The sequence below is a fragment of the Carassius gibelio genome, chromosome A16, assembly GCF_023724105.1.
Source record: "Carassius gibelio isolate Cgi1373 ecotype wild population from Czech Republic chromosome A16, carGib1.2-hapl.c, whole genome shotgun sequence".
NCBI classification, from domain to species: domain Eukaryota; kingdom Metazoa; phylum Chordata; class Actinopteri; order Cypriniformes; family Cyprinidae; genus Carassius; species Carassius gibelio.
The window spans coordinates 20,374,110-20,391,711 of record NC_068386.1 but is presented as its reverse complement, the minus strand read 5'-3'; the positions used below and the strand labels follow the sequence as shown (position 1 = coordinate 20,391,711).

General features: G+C 41.8%; 1 protein-coding gene across 1 annotated transcript in view; it reads right to left on the bottom strand.

Moving 5' to 3' along the window:
• Positions 1 to 17,385, bottom strand: part of LOC128030865 (anoctamin-10) — a 47,208-nt gene extending 29,823 nt beyond the window's left edge. The window contains exon 1 of the mRNA XM_052618929.1: positions 17,269 to 17,385. The gene's annotated coding sequence lies outside the window, so the exon portion shown is untranslated. The remainder of the gene's footprint in view (positions 1 to 17,268) is intronic.
• Positions 17,386 to 17,602: the final 217 nt, after the last annotated feature.

Genomic DNA, 17,602 nt, shown 5'->3' with positions numbered 1-17,602 from the left:
TTTGCCCAGACTTAGGATCTTTAGACCCATGTGTGTAAATATCCAGATACCCATTAAACTCCTCGTTCAGATGTTCACAAAAAACTCTACATAAATCCACCTCTACTCTACTCTTTAAGTTTCTATTTAATAACTGCAAATCCACTATAGGTTCCACAAACAACCATGGTGGTCTGACAGTGTCACGGATACGAACCCCGTGAGTCCCTCCAGTGGCCAGCAGAGGGCACCATCACCCGAATACTGACACTTACAGGCATCCAAACACTCACGTACACTGATACTGACTACATTACCCAATAGCCCCGTACCTTGGACTGATCAACCAGCCAGGTGTTCCCTATCAGAGACTGCCATATAAGCCAGACCTTTGCATCACCTCATTGCGAGGTCTTGTTACTGCCACGGCTAACTTTTCTGAGCGTTTTACCCTGTCTTGTTTTCCCAGTTGCCAACCTTTGTTGTTTATCGATCTATGAACCTTTGCTGCCTACCTTTGAACCCTGATTGTTATACGGACTGTGCTACTTGCTTGTTACCCCGACCCACTGATTGGTATTGACTACGATTCTGATATTCCATGTTACACTGTGTTTGCTGATCCTGACCCTTCGCCTGTACGACTACGAGTGTTCTAATAAAAGCTGGCAAATGGATCCCAAGTCGAGTCATTCATCGTTACAGAAGACCTCGCCAGGACAAGATCCAGCAGCATATGAACATCTCTGCACCAACCTGGCAGCTCAGGCAAGTCAGATCGCTGCTAATCAGCAACAGTTAAATCGTCTTACCGCTATCACGGAGGAATTGGTGAAAGCTATTCAGAATCTCCACAGTCCTGTTGTCACAACACCCATGCCACCAGCGGCCTCCATTACACATGCGGTTCCCACGCCCTCTCAGATTAACCCACGACTGGCGTTTCCTGAGAAATTCGACGGTGACCCTAATAAATGTAAAGGCTTCTTACTTCAATGTTCGCTGTTTGTGGAACAACAACCCATGCTCTATTCCACTGACAACGGTAAGATTGCCTTTGTTTGCTCTTTGTTAACCGGAAGGGCTCTTGACTGGATTACCGCTGTATGGCGCACGGATGGGTCATCTTTCTCCTCCTTCAACGATTTCCTCACACGCTTCCGTGAGGTTTTCGATCATCCCAAGGAGGGAAAGAGCGCTGGTGAACGCTTGCTAGAGCTCTCTCAAGGGAAATCTTCAGCTGCTGAGTATGCTATGAACTTCCGCACACTGACACCTTAAAAGTTCTGTTTCGGAAAGGTTTAAGTCATGAATTACAAGCTGAACTGGCATGTCGAGATGAAGGGAAAAGTTTGAACGATTTCATCGAACTGACAATAGCAATTGACAATCTGCAACGTTCACGTAAACCCCGTTCTCGTGTCAGCACTGCCATTAAAGCAGCTCAGTCTGTTGAAGACCCTGAACCTATGCAAGTTAGTTCCTATCATCTCTCATCTGAAGAAAAGAATCGTCGCTTGGCAAATCGTCTATGTCTGTATTGTGGATCCCCAGATCATCAACGAGCCAGCTGTCCTTCACGTCCCTCATCTGTCTCGTCCAAATTGGTGAGTGAATCCTTACACTCTCTCCATCCTGTAAACTGTGTGATTGTACCCCTGAAACTAACCATTAACAACGTTCAAGTGACCACATTTGCTTTACTGGATTCTGGAGCGGCTGGGAACTTCATGTCAGCTGAGTTTGCAAGAACAAACAAAGTATCATTAATACCCTGTGCTAACTCTCTGTCTGTAGCTACCATAGATGGTCGTCCCCTGGGAACTGGTATCATCACTCATCTTACTCAAAGTCTATCCATGACAACCGGTTTACTGCACCAGGAGGTCATTCAGTTCTACGTTCTGCCCACGTCTAATACACCCATAATTCTGGGACTACCATGGCTGAGACTGCACGATCCACAAATATCATGGAGGGAAGGTCAGATATTAAAGTGGAGCACTAAATGTCAAACAAAATGTCTATCTACCATTTCTCCTCTCCCAGTGCACTCGTTGGTGATTAACGAGGAGTCATCCGAGGTTCCCAATCTACCAGCGGAGTATCACGATCTCAAGGCAGCATTCAGCAAAACCCAAGCAAACACATTACCACCTCATCGACCCCATGACTGTGCTGTTGATCTCCTACCAGGTCACAATCCACCCAAAGGTCGTGTGTTTCCACTGTCACTCCCAGAATCCGAAGCCATGACTAAATACATCAAGGAAGAGTTGGAAAAAGGCTTCATACGTCCTTCCACTTCCCCTGCATCCGCTGGTTTCTTCTTCGTCAAGAAGAAAGACGGCAGTCTGAGACCCTGCATTGATTACCGTGGTCTCAACGAGATCACGGTGAAGTACCGTTATCCCCTTCCCCTGGTTCCAGCTGCATTAGAACAACTTCGCACTGCCCAATACTACACCAAACTTGACTTACGCTGTGCTTACAACCTGATTCGCATCAGAGAGGGTGACTAATGGAAGACGGCCTTTTCTACAACCAACGGGCACTATGAATACCGGGTTATGCCGTTTGGACTGGTCAATAGTCCGTCCATCTTCCAGGCTTTTATTAATGATGTCTTCAGGGACATGCTGAACAAGTTTGTTGTGGTCTACATTGACGATATCCTTATCTACTCCAATACCCTACAGGATCATATTCAACACGTCAGAACTGTGCTACAGCGCCTCATCGAACATCAACTGTACGCCAAAGCCGAGAAGTGTGAGTTTCACACTACATCCACTACCTTCCTGGGTTATGTCATCAGTCCGGAGGGAGTTGCCATGGATGACAGTAAGGTCTCTGCTGTACTCAAGTGGCCAGAGCCTCAGACTCTCAAGGAGCTACAACGGTCCTGGGGTTTGCCAATTTCTACAGACGTTTCATCAGAAATTTCAGTACAGTCGTCAGTCCTCTCACTTCTATGATCAAAAAAGGTACACATCGTCTCACCTGGTCCGAGGCCCCCCGTCAAGCCTTTAAGGAATTAAAGGAACGCTTTGTCACCGCTCCTATCCTGCATCACCCTGACCCTTCTCTCCCCTTCTTAGTCGAAGTTGACGCATCCAATACTGGCATTGGGGCCGTTCTCTCACAGCGACCAGGCCCTCAGGAGAAACTTCATCCCTGTGCTTTCTACTCCCGCAAGCTCAACCCGGCGGAGAGGAATTATGATGTGGGAGACAGAGAACTGTTAGCCATGAAAGCAGCGTTTGAAGAGTGGAGACATTGGCTCGAAGGGGCTATTCATCCTTTCACCGTCTTTACGGATCATAAAAATCTGGAATACCTACACTCTGCCAAAAGACTCAACCCACGCCAAGCCAGATGGTCCTTGTTCTTCTCCCGGTTTCAGTTCAATGTCACATATCGCCCAGGTTCCAAGAATACTAAAGCCGATGCTTTGTCACGTATCCATGATGACGACCCCTCCATCTCAACCCCAGAACGCATCTTGCCCTTCCATGTGGTGGTTGCTCCCATCCAGTGGGATATAATGACTCTAATAGAACAACACAATTCACAAGAAGTACCACCAGCCGCCTGTCCACCGGATAAAACCAACGTACCTGCCCCCTACCGTGATCAAGTCCTGGATCATATCCACTGTCTTCCTGCCTCTGGTCACCCCGGCATCACAGCCACACTCCATCTCCTCAAGAACCGCTTCTGGTGGGAAACAATCAACCCCGACACTATTAAATTCATTCAGAACTGTCAGACGTGTAACATGCACAAAACCCCTTGTCAACTACCAGCTGGACTCCTTCAACCTCTTCCTATCCCTCAACGACCCTGGTCACACCTTGCCATAGACTTCATCACAGACTTACCCCTATCCCAGGGTAACACGGTCATACTCACAATCATCGATCGATTCTCCAAAGCATGTCGCCTCATTCCTCTACCCAAACTCCCCACTGCTCTTCAGACCGCCGAACTCCTGTGTAATTGGGTGTTTAGGTTTTACGGCATACCTGACGACATCGTTTCGGATAGAGGCCCTCAATTCACCTCTCGTTTATGGAAGGATTTCTTTCAAGCTCTAGGGGTCAATGTAAGTCTCACGTCTGGTTATCACCCCGAGGCCAACGGTCAAGTGGAACGCCTCAACCAGGAGCTCACTCGGTTCCTCCGCTCCTACTGCAGCTCCCATCAAGAGGACTGGTCTCGTTTTCTCCTATGGGCTGAATATGCACAGAACTCCCTGATCAAGCCTTCCACTGGGATCACCCCCTTCAAATGCATTCTAGGGTACCAACCACCCATGTTTCCCTGGTCAGGTGAACCCACCAATGTTCCCGCTGTAACAGATTGGCTTCAACGAGATTGGAATCAAGCCCACGTACACCTACAACAAGCTGTACGGCGCCTGAAGGAACAGGCCGACCGTCGTCGACGCCCTGGACACACTTTCCAACCTGGTCAATGGGTCTGGCTGTCCACCAGAGACCTTCGGATGAAATTGCCATGCCGAAAGTTAAGTCCAAGGTACGTGGGTCCATTCAAAATCACACAACAAATCACACCTGTTTCATTCCGCCTTGCTTTGCCTAACACATATCGTATTTCTCCCACTTTCCACATGTCATTGCTCAAGCCCGCTGCTGCCCCTGAGGAGGAGGGCAAGGGGAGGTCCCGTGAGCAAAGTCCCCAACCGGTTCAGGTGGAGAGCGAGGAGACCTATCAGGTGCGAGAGCTGCTTGATTCGAGACGTCGGGGACGAGTCCTCCAATACTTGGTTGACTGGGAGGGGTACGGTCCAGAGGAACGTTCCTGGGTCAATGCCGAGGACATTCTTGACCCCAACTTAACCACAGATTTTCATAGAGAACATCCAGAGAAACCGGCCCCTCGACCTCGAGGTAGACCCCGACATCGTCCTCCACCTCACGCCAGGAGGCGTTCGCAGGGAGGGGGCTCTGTCACGGATACGAACCCCGTGAGTCCCTCCAGTGGCCAGCAGAGGGCACCATCACCCGAATACTGACACTTACAGGCATCCAAACCCTCACGTACACTGATACTGACTACATTACCCAATAGCCCCATACCTTGGACTGATCAACCGGCCAGGTGTTCCCTATCAGAGACTGCCATATAAGCCAGACCTTTGCATCACCTCATTGCGAGGTCTTGTTACTGCCACGGCTAACTTTTCTGAGCGTTTTATCCTGTCTTGTTTTCCCAGTTGCCAACCTTTGTTGTTTATCGATCTATGAACCTTTGCTGCCTACCTTTGAACCCTGATTTTTATACGGACTGTGATGCTTGCTTGTTACCCCGACCCACTGCTTGGTATTGACTACGATTCTGATATTCCTGTTACACTGTGTTTGCTGATCCTGATCCTTCGCCTGTACGACTACGAGTGTTCTAATAAAAGCTGGCAAATGGATCCCAAGTCGAGTCATTCATCGTTACAGACAGGCAACGGAACTGTTGGACTAAATTCTATACCCTCTAACCCCAAGTCTTTTCCAATATCATCACATACCCATCCAAAACTCTGACTTTTAACCCTTTCGTGCTCCCAGCACACCTGCATTACTACTCTAGTTGGGTGGGACCTATTATGTCCTTGTAGGTTTGCCCAATAGTTAGCTGCCAACTGTTCCCTCCTTAAATGTAAAGGCATCTCACCCATCTCTACTTGCAACGCCACTGCAGGTGATGTCCGAAAAGCCCCACTGCATATCCTAAGTGCTTGAGTTTGTATTACTTCCAGTTTAGCCAGTGTAGTTTTTGCTGCATCTCTATATGCTATACAACCATAATCTATAACAGACTTAATCAGTGAAACATATCTCCCTCAGTGATTGCCTGCTCGCCCCCCAGTCCACTCCTGTCAGACACCTCATCACATTTAATACTTTTTACACTTTACTAAAACTTTCTCTATGTGACCTGCCCATGTTAACCTAGCATCAAAAACCATTCCCAAAAACCTAAAGGACTCTACTTTCTCCAGAACATGTCCATATAACTTAAGATTAATTTCCTCCCCTATCTTTTTCCTTGTAAAGAAAACCACTTGAGATTTTTCCTTTGAAAATCTAAAACCCCATCTCATTGACCAACGTTCTACCTGTTCTATTGCTTCCTGAACCTTACTTACTGTGTATTTTATGTTTCTTCCCCTCTTCCACAAGGCCTCTTCCCTTCCTGAATCCACTTTGATAAGAATCAGTTAATTCTCTTTTCTCCAAAAAATAGACCAGTCTGTCTGTTACCATACATTCCATAATTTTACCTATATGGGATGTCAGCGCAATTGGTCTGTAACTATTAGGTTTTGCAGGATCCTGCCCTGGTTTCCTAATAGGAACTACAATTGCTTCCTTCCAACTTTTTGGAAGTTGTCCTTCCTCCCATGCTCTATTATATAATCTAAGCAGTCTTCCTAACGCAATCTCACCCATAAAAGTCACAATAGCATAACACAGTTAATCTCCTCCTGGTGCTGTCATCCCTGCCCGTTTAATTGCTCTCTCCATCTCTGCCTTAGAAAATGGTGCACTCAATGCATCATCCACTTCCTCTCTTTTTCCTAAGACCCCAGGATATGTCCTCAATGTCCTTTCCCTTCCTTTCTTCCATTCTCCCTCCAGATTATCAGAGCTATGTATTACTACAAAAGCTTTTGCCATCATCTCTGCCTTCGCCTTATCCGTCACAGCTTTCTCCTCCCCACTCACCATTACAGGGTAAACCCATTCCCTCCTTTCCCCACCCATCCTCTTTATCATCGCCCACACTTCTCCCACAGGTGTCATTCTACCCATTGAGCTGCAGAACTGACGCCAATAATCTCTCTTAGACTGTCGAATAGTCTTTCTTACTAATGCTTGAGCTCTTTTATATTAAATTAAATGCTCAAAATTATGCGTCCGTCTCAACTGCCTAAAAGCCCTATTCCTATTTCTTACTACTTCTCCACATTTCTCTGTCCACCACGGAACTGCTTTCCTTCTCCTTATTCCAGAGCTCTTAGGAATAGTTTCATCTGCCACCCCTTTAATAATTTCCTGGAAACTACTGTATTCTCTGTTAATATCCATTTCTCTAACCTCCTCATCTAACATTTCCTCCCTTAAATTTTGCCCAACTTGCCTTACCAAACATCCATCTCCTTCCTCCCTCTTCAGACCATCTTTTCGTCCTCATTTGAATAGAACATAATATAGGAAAATGATCACTTCCTACAGTTGATTCCTCCCATACCTCCCATTCACATAATCTTCCTATAACATTAGACGTAATTGTAAGATCTAACGCCGACTCATTTCCAGATACCATATCAATTCTTGTTCCTCTACCATCATTAAGACACACCAGCCCTTTTAAATCCAACAACTCCTCTATGACCTGACCATTTCTATCCAACTTCTTCCCACCCCAAAGTGGGCTATGAGCATTAAAGTCCCCACACCATACTACCTTTCGTCTATCCTGTCCCTCAACCCCCTCTATTGAATTTAAGTCCAATTTCCTACATGGATTGTAAAAGTTAATTATTGCTATACTGTCCATCCCTATCCACACTTCCACCACCACATACTCTAACTCCTTTCCCAGTCCCAGAATCCTATATGGAAGCCCCTGTCTAATAAATGTAATACACCCTCCCCCACCACCTTCTTTCCTATCTCGACGAACCCCCACATATCCCTGTATCACAAAATCCAAATTTGGACTAAGCCACGTTTCCTGTATACAAATAACATCTGGATTTTCCACCATTCCATCAATAAAAGATTTAAACTCTTGTCCATTTGCTATCAGGCTTCGGGCATTCCATTGTATAATTAAAAACATAATTAATATTAACCAACACATGATTCCTGACTAGACTGTTGTTTGAGATCATCTCTCACTATTTCCCATGTCAGTCCTGTTATATCCAGATGTCATACTGCTGCCATAACTATCAACTGTATCCTTTCGGTCTTAGATTTTACCTCTGCTGTTCCATTAATCACACCGGCAATAAACGTCACTAATTTCCTTACATTGACTATCATCATTTCCCCCTCATTCTCCTTTACTTGACTTGTTTCACTCTCCACACTACCCCCACTGCTACTTCCTGCTGACTGATTTCGTACCATTTTTACTGCTTCTGCATATGGTACCTTCTGCCCCACTCTTACTTGTTGCACCTGAAGAGCTTCCTTCATCACTGCACATCCACCATAAGCCACATTGTGCGCACCTCCACAATTAAAACAATTTGGTGATACACCTTCCCCACACTGACCATAATTATGATTTCCTCCACATCTGGCACACCTTCTAGTTTCCTTGCACATTGCTGCTACATGTCCAAACCGCTGACAATTATAGCATCTAAGCGGTTTTGGAACATAAGGTCTGACAAAGTAACTCATATATCCAATTGTTACTCTTTTTGGGAGAGCCTCACCCTCAAACTGCAGCAAAACTGATTGGCTATCCACCTTAGCCCCCTCTCTTGATGCTTGAAGTCTTTGTGCACTCATTATAGTACCACCTCTTAAATTAGATTTCACCTCTTCCATCCCTACACACAACGGGATACCTGTAATCACCCCCTTACTCCACTGATTCCTTCCCTGATCAACTACAACCCTGTCCACCTGAAATTGCCCCAATCTTTCCAGCTTGAGAGCCCGATCTCTCTGACCCACATCTTTACACTTAATCAGTAAACTTCCATTTCTCAGAACCCTTGCTGCAATTATATCTCCAACTGCTTTCTTTAACGCCACAGTCAATCGAACCGGATTTACACCTTCCACTCCACCTCCATCTTTAAATTTAATAACTACTTTAAACTCTTCATCATCTCGTTCTTCTAAAGTACACATATCACTCTCCTCTTGTTACATGCATGTATATTTATGTATTTGCCTGCCCTCTAGGGGCAGGAAAAGCGTGATTTACCATGGTTCTGATTTAGCAGATCCTCTACACCTGTGGACTATTTACGTGAGCTTAAAGGAAGTCAAGTTCCCACACTTCGGGGCGGAACTTGAGCGGCCGTCCCGAGTCGGAGCTGGGCTCTCTTTTGTGTTTATCCCTCTTATTTTTCCTGTCTAATTTCTCCCACTTGTTGTTATATTCCGTTTTATTAATAAATTCCCCTTTTGATCGAGCCGTTGTGTCATCCCTCTTTTGTGTTATAGCAGTGGCTGTAAGGGGCTCGTCCGTCGTTTTTCTTTTTTTTTCTTTTCTCAGCTGTTTAGTGTGGGAGGAAAGAAAATGTGTATGGCCGTGTTTTTCGTCGTGTTTGTTTGATTTACTTTTCGGTTGTGAGTAACTACGAGCGTCCCAGGTGAGTATTTGCCCTATTTATTCAGTAGTCGTCGGGTAGGTTTGAACCTGCCACTTTGTTATTTTGCCTTTTTTATTTTTAGTGGTTATTCGGAGTGGAGGCACGCTTCAGTTCACCGGTAGCTGATCTTGTTAATGGGATCGGTGTGCAGGTGTTCATGATTTTAGCGTTTAAAGTGGCCTCGAGCCCCTAACGCCACTGAAGACTAGGGAATTAATTTAATGTTAAATGGGGTAAATACGCGTGTGTTGGGAGATCGCTTTTGGTTATTCACTTTGTAAATTTAAATCGGTAAGTGAAGTTTATTCTTAATTTGTATCATGCGTGGTAATTTCGTGTAGCGGCCAAAATCACTGTTTTCTTTAGTTTTGACAGGTAAAGTTTAGGATTTGTGAAAACCATTTAGTGGTTTCATTTATGAGTATTTTTCTGAATTGTGTTGAAACCATTATTTTCGTTATTTTTGGTGAATAGCCTACGTGTGTCGAAATGACTTCGGTAGTTGATTATGGTGCACAAAAGAGCAGTTATTGCAAATTGCAGAGTCTTATAAAGTCAAAATCGCTCCTAGGTTTAAGACTTTGAAGGAAACTTTGCGAAACGTCCTTAAAGGCTGTCTGGTGGAGTTAGGCGTTTTACAAATTCCATTAGAAAACGTTAGTGTTGTGGAGGAAGTGGCTGATCCTTTGGTAAGTGAGAATGCTATTCGATTGAGAGAGTTGGCAGTTAAAGAAGAATTGGAGTTAGAGAATGCCAAATTAGAGCTGCGAAAGCGTGAACTTGATAATCAGTTTGCTTTGAAACGAATGGAGTTAGAAATGAGCTCTAAGGCTGCTCACGCTGCCTCTGATGATTTTGATGTCGGCCGAAATCGGAAGATGGTCCCTCCTTTTTTGTGAGAAGGACGTTGAGAAGTATTTTTGTCATTTCGAGAGGGTTGCAGCTTCATTAAAGTGGCCTGAAAATGTTTGGTCTTTGCTCTTGAAATGCGTGATAACCGGTCAGGCACAGGAGGTTTATGCTTCGTTGTCCATTGAAGAATCTGCTGATTATACGATTGTTAAAGCTGCTATGTTAAAAGCCTACGAGTTAGTCCCGGAAGCATATAGACAGCGATTTAGACAATAAACTAAACTTTCGAATCAGACTTATGTTGAGTTTGCACGTGAAAAGGAAATTTTGTTTGATCGTTGGTGCGTGTCTCAAAAGCTGAGAGTAGAGAGCAGGTTATAGACAGTTAATCCTTATAGAGGAATTTAAGAGTTGTGTATCTTTCGCCCTTGCTACTTATGTAAACGAACAAAAAGTAGACACGCTCTACAAGGCTGCTACTCTGGCCGATGACTTCGTTTTAACGCATAAAGTCACATTCAAGGATGTTCAAAAACCATGAGATAAAGTTCCTGTTGACCCGCGGCGACGATCGTCGTGTCAGGACCACTGCCCACGTATCGACGAGGACACGAAAGGTTCAGTAGACTTTTTGCTTTAAATGAATGGTTGTTGTCATGGTCTAAACTAAAGAACAGAAACCGCTATTTGTTAATAACTGGAATCTTTTCTGGGAGCGTCCTAGACTGTTTCGCGCTGATGGATTACACCCCAGCAGAATTGGAGCGGAGCTTCTCTCTGACAACATCTCCAGGACACTTCGCTCCATGTGACTAGTAAGACAATTCTCAAATAACCATTATGATGAGTTTTGTTCTAACCGCTTAAATGCTAAAGGTACTTGCGCTGTAAAACCTATTAAGACTGTGTCTGTTCCCCGAATAGTGAGGTCAAAATATAAATATAATGTAGGATCTAGAAAAAATCTTATCGTAATTAAACCAGAAAAATGTAAAGTAAATGAACAAAAACAATTTTTAAAGTTTGGGCTCATAAATATTAGATCACTAGAACCAAAAGCAGTTATTGTAAATGAAATGATCACAGATAATAGTTTTGATTTACTCTGCTTGACTGAAACCTGGCTAAAACCAAATGATTATTTTGGTCTAAATGAGTCTACTCCACCAAACTACTGTTATAAGCATGAGCCCCGTCAGACTGGTCGTGGCGGGGGTGTTGCAACAATATATAGTGATATTCTCAATGTTACCCAGAAAACAGGATACAGGTCTAACTCTTTTGAAATACTTCTGCTAAATGTTACTCTGTCAGACATGCAAAAGAAATCTAATGTATCTCTTGCTCTGGCTACTGTGTATAGACCACCAGGGCCGTATACAGAATTCCTGAAAGAATTTGCAGATTTCCTCTCAGACCTTCTAGTTACAGTTGATAAGGCGCTAATCATGGGAGATTTTAATATTCACGTTGATAATGCAAATGATACATTAGGACTTGCGTTTACTGACCTAATAAACTCCTTTGGAGTCAAGCAAAATGTCACCGGGCCCACTCATCGTTTTAATCATACACTAGATTTAATTATATCGCATGGAATCGATCTTACTGCTATAGATATTGTACCTCAAAGTGATGATATTACAGACCATTTCCTTGTATCGTGCATGCTGCGTATAACTGATATTAACTATATGTCGCAGCGTTACCGTCTGGGCAGAACTATTGTTCCAGCCACCAAAGAAAGATTCGCAAATAACCTAGGGCAGAGCATATACACAAACTCATTGAAAATAACCAAAACAATCCTAGGTTTTTATTTAGCACAGTGGCTAAGTTAACAAATTACCAGATGCCACCTGATTCAAATATTCCACCAACGTTAAATAGTAATGACTTTATGAATTTCTTCACTGATAAAATAGATAACATTAGAAATACAATAGCGAATGTAGATTCTACAGCGTCTAACACTTCAGTTTCATCCATCGCACCCAAAGATAAACTGCAGTGCTTTACAACCATAGGACAGGAAGAGCTAAATAAACTTATCACTGTATCTAAACCAACAACATGTTTATTAGATCCTGTACCCTTAAAATTACTGAAAGAGCTGTTACCTGTAGCAGAAGAAACGCTTCTCAATATCATAAACTCGTCGTTAACTTTAGGACACGTCCCAAAACCATTCAAGCTGGCGGTTATCAAGCCTCTTATTAAGAAACCAAAACTAGATCCTAGTGTACTGGCAAATTATAGGCCTATCTCAAATCTTCCATTTATGTCTAAAATTTTAGAGAAAGTTGTGTCTGCTCAATTGAGCACCTTCCTGCATAAAAATTATATGTATGAAGAATTTCAGTCAGGTTTTAGGCCCCACCATAGCACAGAAACTGCACTTGTTAAAATTACAAATGGCTCCTTGCGTCAGACCAAGGCTGCATCTCATTTCTAGTCTTACTTGATCTTAGTGCTGCGTTCGACACCATAGATCATGACATACTCATAGATCGATTACAAAACTATACAGGTATTCAAGGGCAGGCTCTAAGATGGTTTAGATCCTACCTGTCCGATCGCTACCATTTTGTTTACTTAAATGGGGAGTCATCTCATTTATCATCAGTAAAATATGGAGTGCCACAAGGATCCGTCCTAGGTCCCCTTCTATTTTCAATATATATGTTGCCCCTTGGTAATATTATTAGAAAATACGGAATTAGCTTCCACTGTTATGCTGATGATACTCAGCTATATATCTCAACGAGACCAAATGAAACTTCCCAATTATCTAAGCTAACAGAGTGTGTTAAAAATGTAAAAGATTGGATGACACACAATTTTCTCCAATTAAATTCGGATAAGACAGAGATACTAATTATTGGACCAACAAACACTACACAGAATCTTGTAGATTACAATCTGCAACTAGACGGATGTACTGTTACTTCCTCTACAGTCAGAAATCTGGGTGTTATATTAGACAGCAATTTGTCTTTTGAAAATCATATTTCCAATGTTACAAAAACTGCATTCTTCCATCTTAGAAACATTGCCAAGCTACGAAACATGTTATTTGTTTCTGATGCAGAAAAGCTAGTTCATGCATTCATGACCTCTAGACTGGACTATTGTAATGCACTTCTAGGTGGTTGTCCTGCTTCTTCAATAAACAAGCTACAGGTAGTCCAAAATGCAGCAGCTAGAGTCCTTATGAGGTCAAGAAAATATGATCATATTACCCCAATTTTACAGTCTCTGCACTGGCTACCTATTAAGTTCCGTATCAGTTACAAATTATCATTACTTACCTATAAGGCCCTAAATGGTTTAGCTCCAGCGTACCTAACTAGCCTTCTACCACGTTACAACCCATCACGCACCCTAAGGTCACAAAACGCTGGACTTTTGGTCGTTCCTAGGATAGCAAAGTCCACTAAAGGAGGTAGAGCTTTCTCACATTTGGCTCCCAAACTCTGGAATAGCCTTCCTGATAATGTTCGGGGTTCAGACACACTCTCTCTGTTTAAATCTAGATTAAAAACACATCTCTTTCGCCAAGCATTCAAATAATGTATCTTTTTAATTGTGAGTGTAGTTGCATCTGTTCAAAGTTGCATTTTTATTCATTAGCTTGGGTTAAACTATTTTTACTTTGTTGGATCAGCAGCTATGCTAATGATGTCTGTATTTTGTTTCTATGTTTCGCCACGGGATTTACATCCCGTGGTAACTAGGATTTAAACAAGCTCCAGTCTGGATCCAAAACACCTGAGAAGAGATGATGCTGACCCTCAGAGGACCCCAGATGATGCTAACCTTGAATCAACAAACAGAACTAACAATTATTGCTAAATGTGTGACTGAATCATATAATAACTTAATTAATAATATTGATAGTTCATCGTCTAGCTGACTACGTCTTGTATTATTATTATTATTATTTTTTCTAAAATCCTGTCAAATGTGCACAAACTACTAGCTATTACTAAATATTGTAGAAACATAATTTTCTGTAAAGTTGCTTTGTAACGATTTATTTTGTAAAAAGCGCTATACAAATAAACTTGAATTGTGTAGCCTCGCAAATCGTTTAATGGTCGATCCTTGTGTATTGTGATCATAATCCGCTTATCTTTTTGAACTCCATGCGCAATTTTAATCAGCGTCTTATGCGCTGGAGTTTATACTTGCAGCCATACGACCTTGACATTAAACATGTCAGAGGTCGGGACAATGTGGACGCTGACGCCCTATACCGGATTGGATAGGCCTGTGGGTAACGTATGTTTTTGAGAAAGGTGTCTTTTAGTAGATGCACTTTCTTGTGGGATGAAGGTGTTACATCCCTCTTATTTTTCCTGTCTAATTTCTCCAACTTGTTGTTATATTCCGTTTTATTAATAAATTCCCCTTTTGATCGAGCCGTTGTGTCATCCCTCTTTTGTGTTATAGCAGTGGCTGTAACACCTCTCCACTCAAATCCGAGTTACTGCTAATACCTAATGTTTTTGCCTTCCTTTTCTTCTTCTGATTTTCAGAACCCTTACCACTTTTCTCCTTATCTCGTCCTCTTCCATCTCCTTCCATCTCCGGTCCAGTCACAGTACAGCTGTGCCACCGAGAAGGGTATTCCTGCACAACCGGAGGCTACAGTTACAGGACCGCAATTCTGTGACCGCAGCTTTAGGACCCTAGTATTTTTGTGACCGCGCCACCTACTGTACTGAATCAACACTAATTAAAGATGGACGACGTGGACAGCAACCAGACGGTGAGTATCGATATTTAATTAAGTTTTATTTTATAACGTTTAAACGGTGCAAAGTTTACATAGTGAGAACTGCTACCTATGAATTAATAATTAATTCCCACCAAATTAAGAATTTGTGAGCTAGTTTTATTAATTACTACGGCGTTAATTCGTGGCTATGATTTCATAAATTATAATTGTGTTTTAATGACGAAGTATTATAAGTGAATCTAGCCTGCACATTAGTTAAACTTATCAGATGACAAGAGCATGGTTGTTGTAAGGTTTGTAAGATTTACCTGCAGCTTAATGTATTAGTGTGAATACTGGCTTAATAGTCGTTGTTTTACCATATTTAGGAATAAAATATATTTCATAATTAAACTGCACTGACTGCCTAGTTGCAGTCTGTGTTAGCCTGTTGTTTTGGCATTGTTTTGCAATGATAAATTAGGCATTTGTCAATTTTAATAGTTTGTTACAATTTGGCCTAATCTGCAGGTCTATTCCACATACAGTTATACATTGCTATCATGTGTTAGTTTCTGTCATGTTCTGCATGGCCAATATGAAGTGATTTTATGGATTCGATTAGGCTCATTGTAGGACAGATGATTAAAAAAAAGGCACTAGGGATATTTTCATGATCTCAAAATATTCTAACAAGTACACTCACTTTTTCAAGATACATATAACAATCAAAAAGGGAAATCCCTGCCCGAATTGAAGAGATGCACCACATGCTGCAAGGACTTTCACTTTTCATATATATATATATATATATATATATATATATATATATATATATATATATATATATGTGTATGTATATTCCAGTTGAATATGTTAAACAAATGTTTCTTATTTATTTCTCTCTGTCTCTCGCTCTCTCTTTCTCTAGAGTTGAAGCCTACAGCCATTCTATCCATGCAGCAACTGATGGAAAAGGGGTTCACTTTGGTGCTGTTGTGATGTTGTCACAAAAATGACATGTATATACTGTACAGACTAAGAGTTTGGACACACCACCTCATTCAAAGAGTTTTCTTTATTTTCATGACTATGAAAATTGTAGATTCACACTGAAGGCATCAAAACTATGAATTAACACATGTGGAATTATATATGGAATTATATACATAACAAAAAAAGTGTGAAACAACTGAAAATGTCATATTCTAGGTTCTTCAAAGTAGCCACCTTTTGCTTTGATTACTGCTTTGCACACTCTTGACCTTCTCTTGATGAGCTTCAAGAGGTAGTCACCTGAAATGGTCTTCCAACAATTTTCATAGTAATGAAAATAAAGAAAACTCTTTGAATGAGAAGGTGTGTCCAAACTTTTGGTCTGTACTGTGTATATATGTATATAAATAAACATTCTTGAATCATTCTTGTGTCTTGTCTTGCATCTCAACAACTTTTAAAATATTGGCAGTAATTTAGTGACTCCATATGCTGATTCCAACTTTAACTTACCTGATAATTAGCTAATTCACCTTAAGGAAGTGAATCAATATACTGTATAATTCAAGAGACAATTCAAGACTTTTAAGGTTCTTCATTTTTTACAATTGTTTTAACATTGATATCGTCAATTTTACAAAATTGATATTTCATTTATATTTTGTGTAAATTCATGTTTAAATTTAAAATTGTGACTCAAAGCACACTTAGTAATTTAACTCTGCTGCATTTTGAATCAAAAATCACATTTAAAAACATGCTACTGAGATTAATATATTGATGCTATATACAAAGTAACGTGACTGCAAACTAAACCAACAGGATACTAGAACTGCGTTCCTGAAACTGCAGCCATCGCTATATTGGCCAGTACGGTAGGTGGCGCTGTCAGGAAAAACTAGGGTCCTAGAACTGCGGCCCAGATCTGCGGTCCTGAATCTGCAGCCTCCGGTTGTGCAGGAACATACTATTGGTGCCACCCGCCGTCTCTCTCAAACACCCAATTCGTTTTCTCGATGAAAGTATCCGCTCCCAACGTATCTATCCGATACAAACTCCCTCTCGCTAGCGTGTGCCGCACGTTTCGACTGAGCCAGGAGGATCGTTTTTGCGAATCGAATCTTTTGAATCAATCGATTGTAAACACGATTGATTCAAAAGTTCTGACACGCAAAAAATGATCCTTTTGAAAGATTATCATGTACGCCTTTATTAATTAAATTAACTCAGAAAAAACATAATATTCAAGACGTGTATTTAGATAAAAACGCTGGGGTGTCGTGTCCGGGACCAGGTGATCAGTTTCTTTGAAAGGACTGTTCAAAAGAACCGATTCGCAGCCGGAAGTCAGTCCTGCGCTTTAGAGACCCATTTAAGCCAGATGATTTAAAAACCTTGATTCAATTTGTGTTTAATGTAAGTGTATGAGACGGAGAGGTTTAAAGTTAAGGCTGACTTGAGTTCCTCTACGTCATAGAGATGACACACAGCCCTAATTCTAGATCACACCCACCGTACACTTGACACTTGAATATGCATCTGTAAGTGATTTATCAACACTGATTTAATTACGCATGAGCTTGAAATAGATCCTCTTAGAATAATTTGTATACACATCATATATACCGTTATAAATGCGTTTTAAAATTAAAGAAAATAAAAATTATTTGTGCCTTCAAACAGCA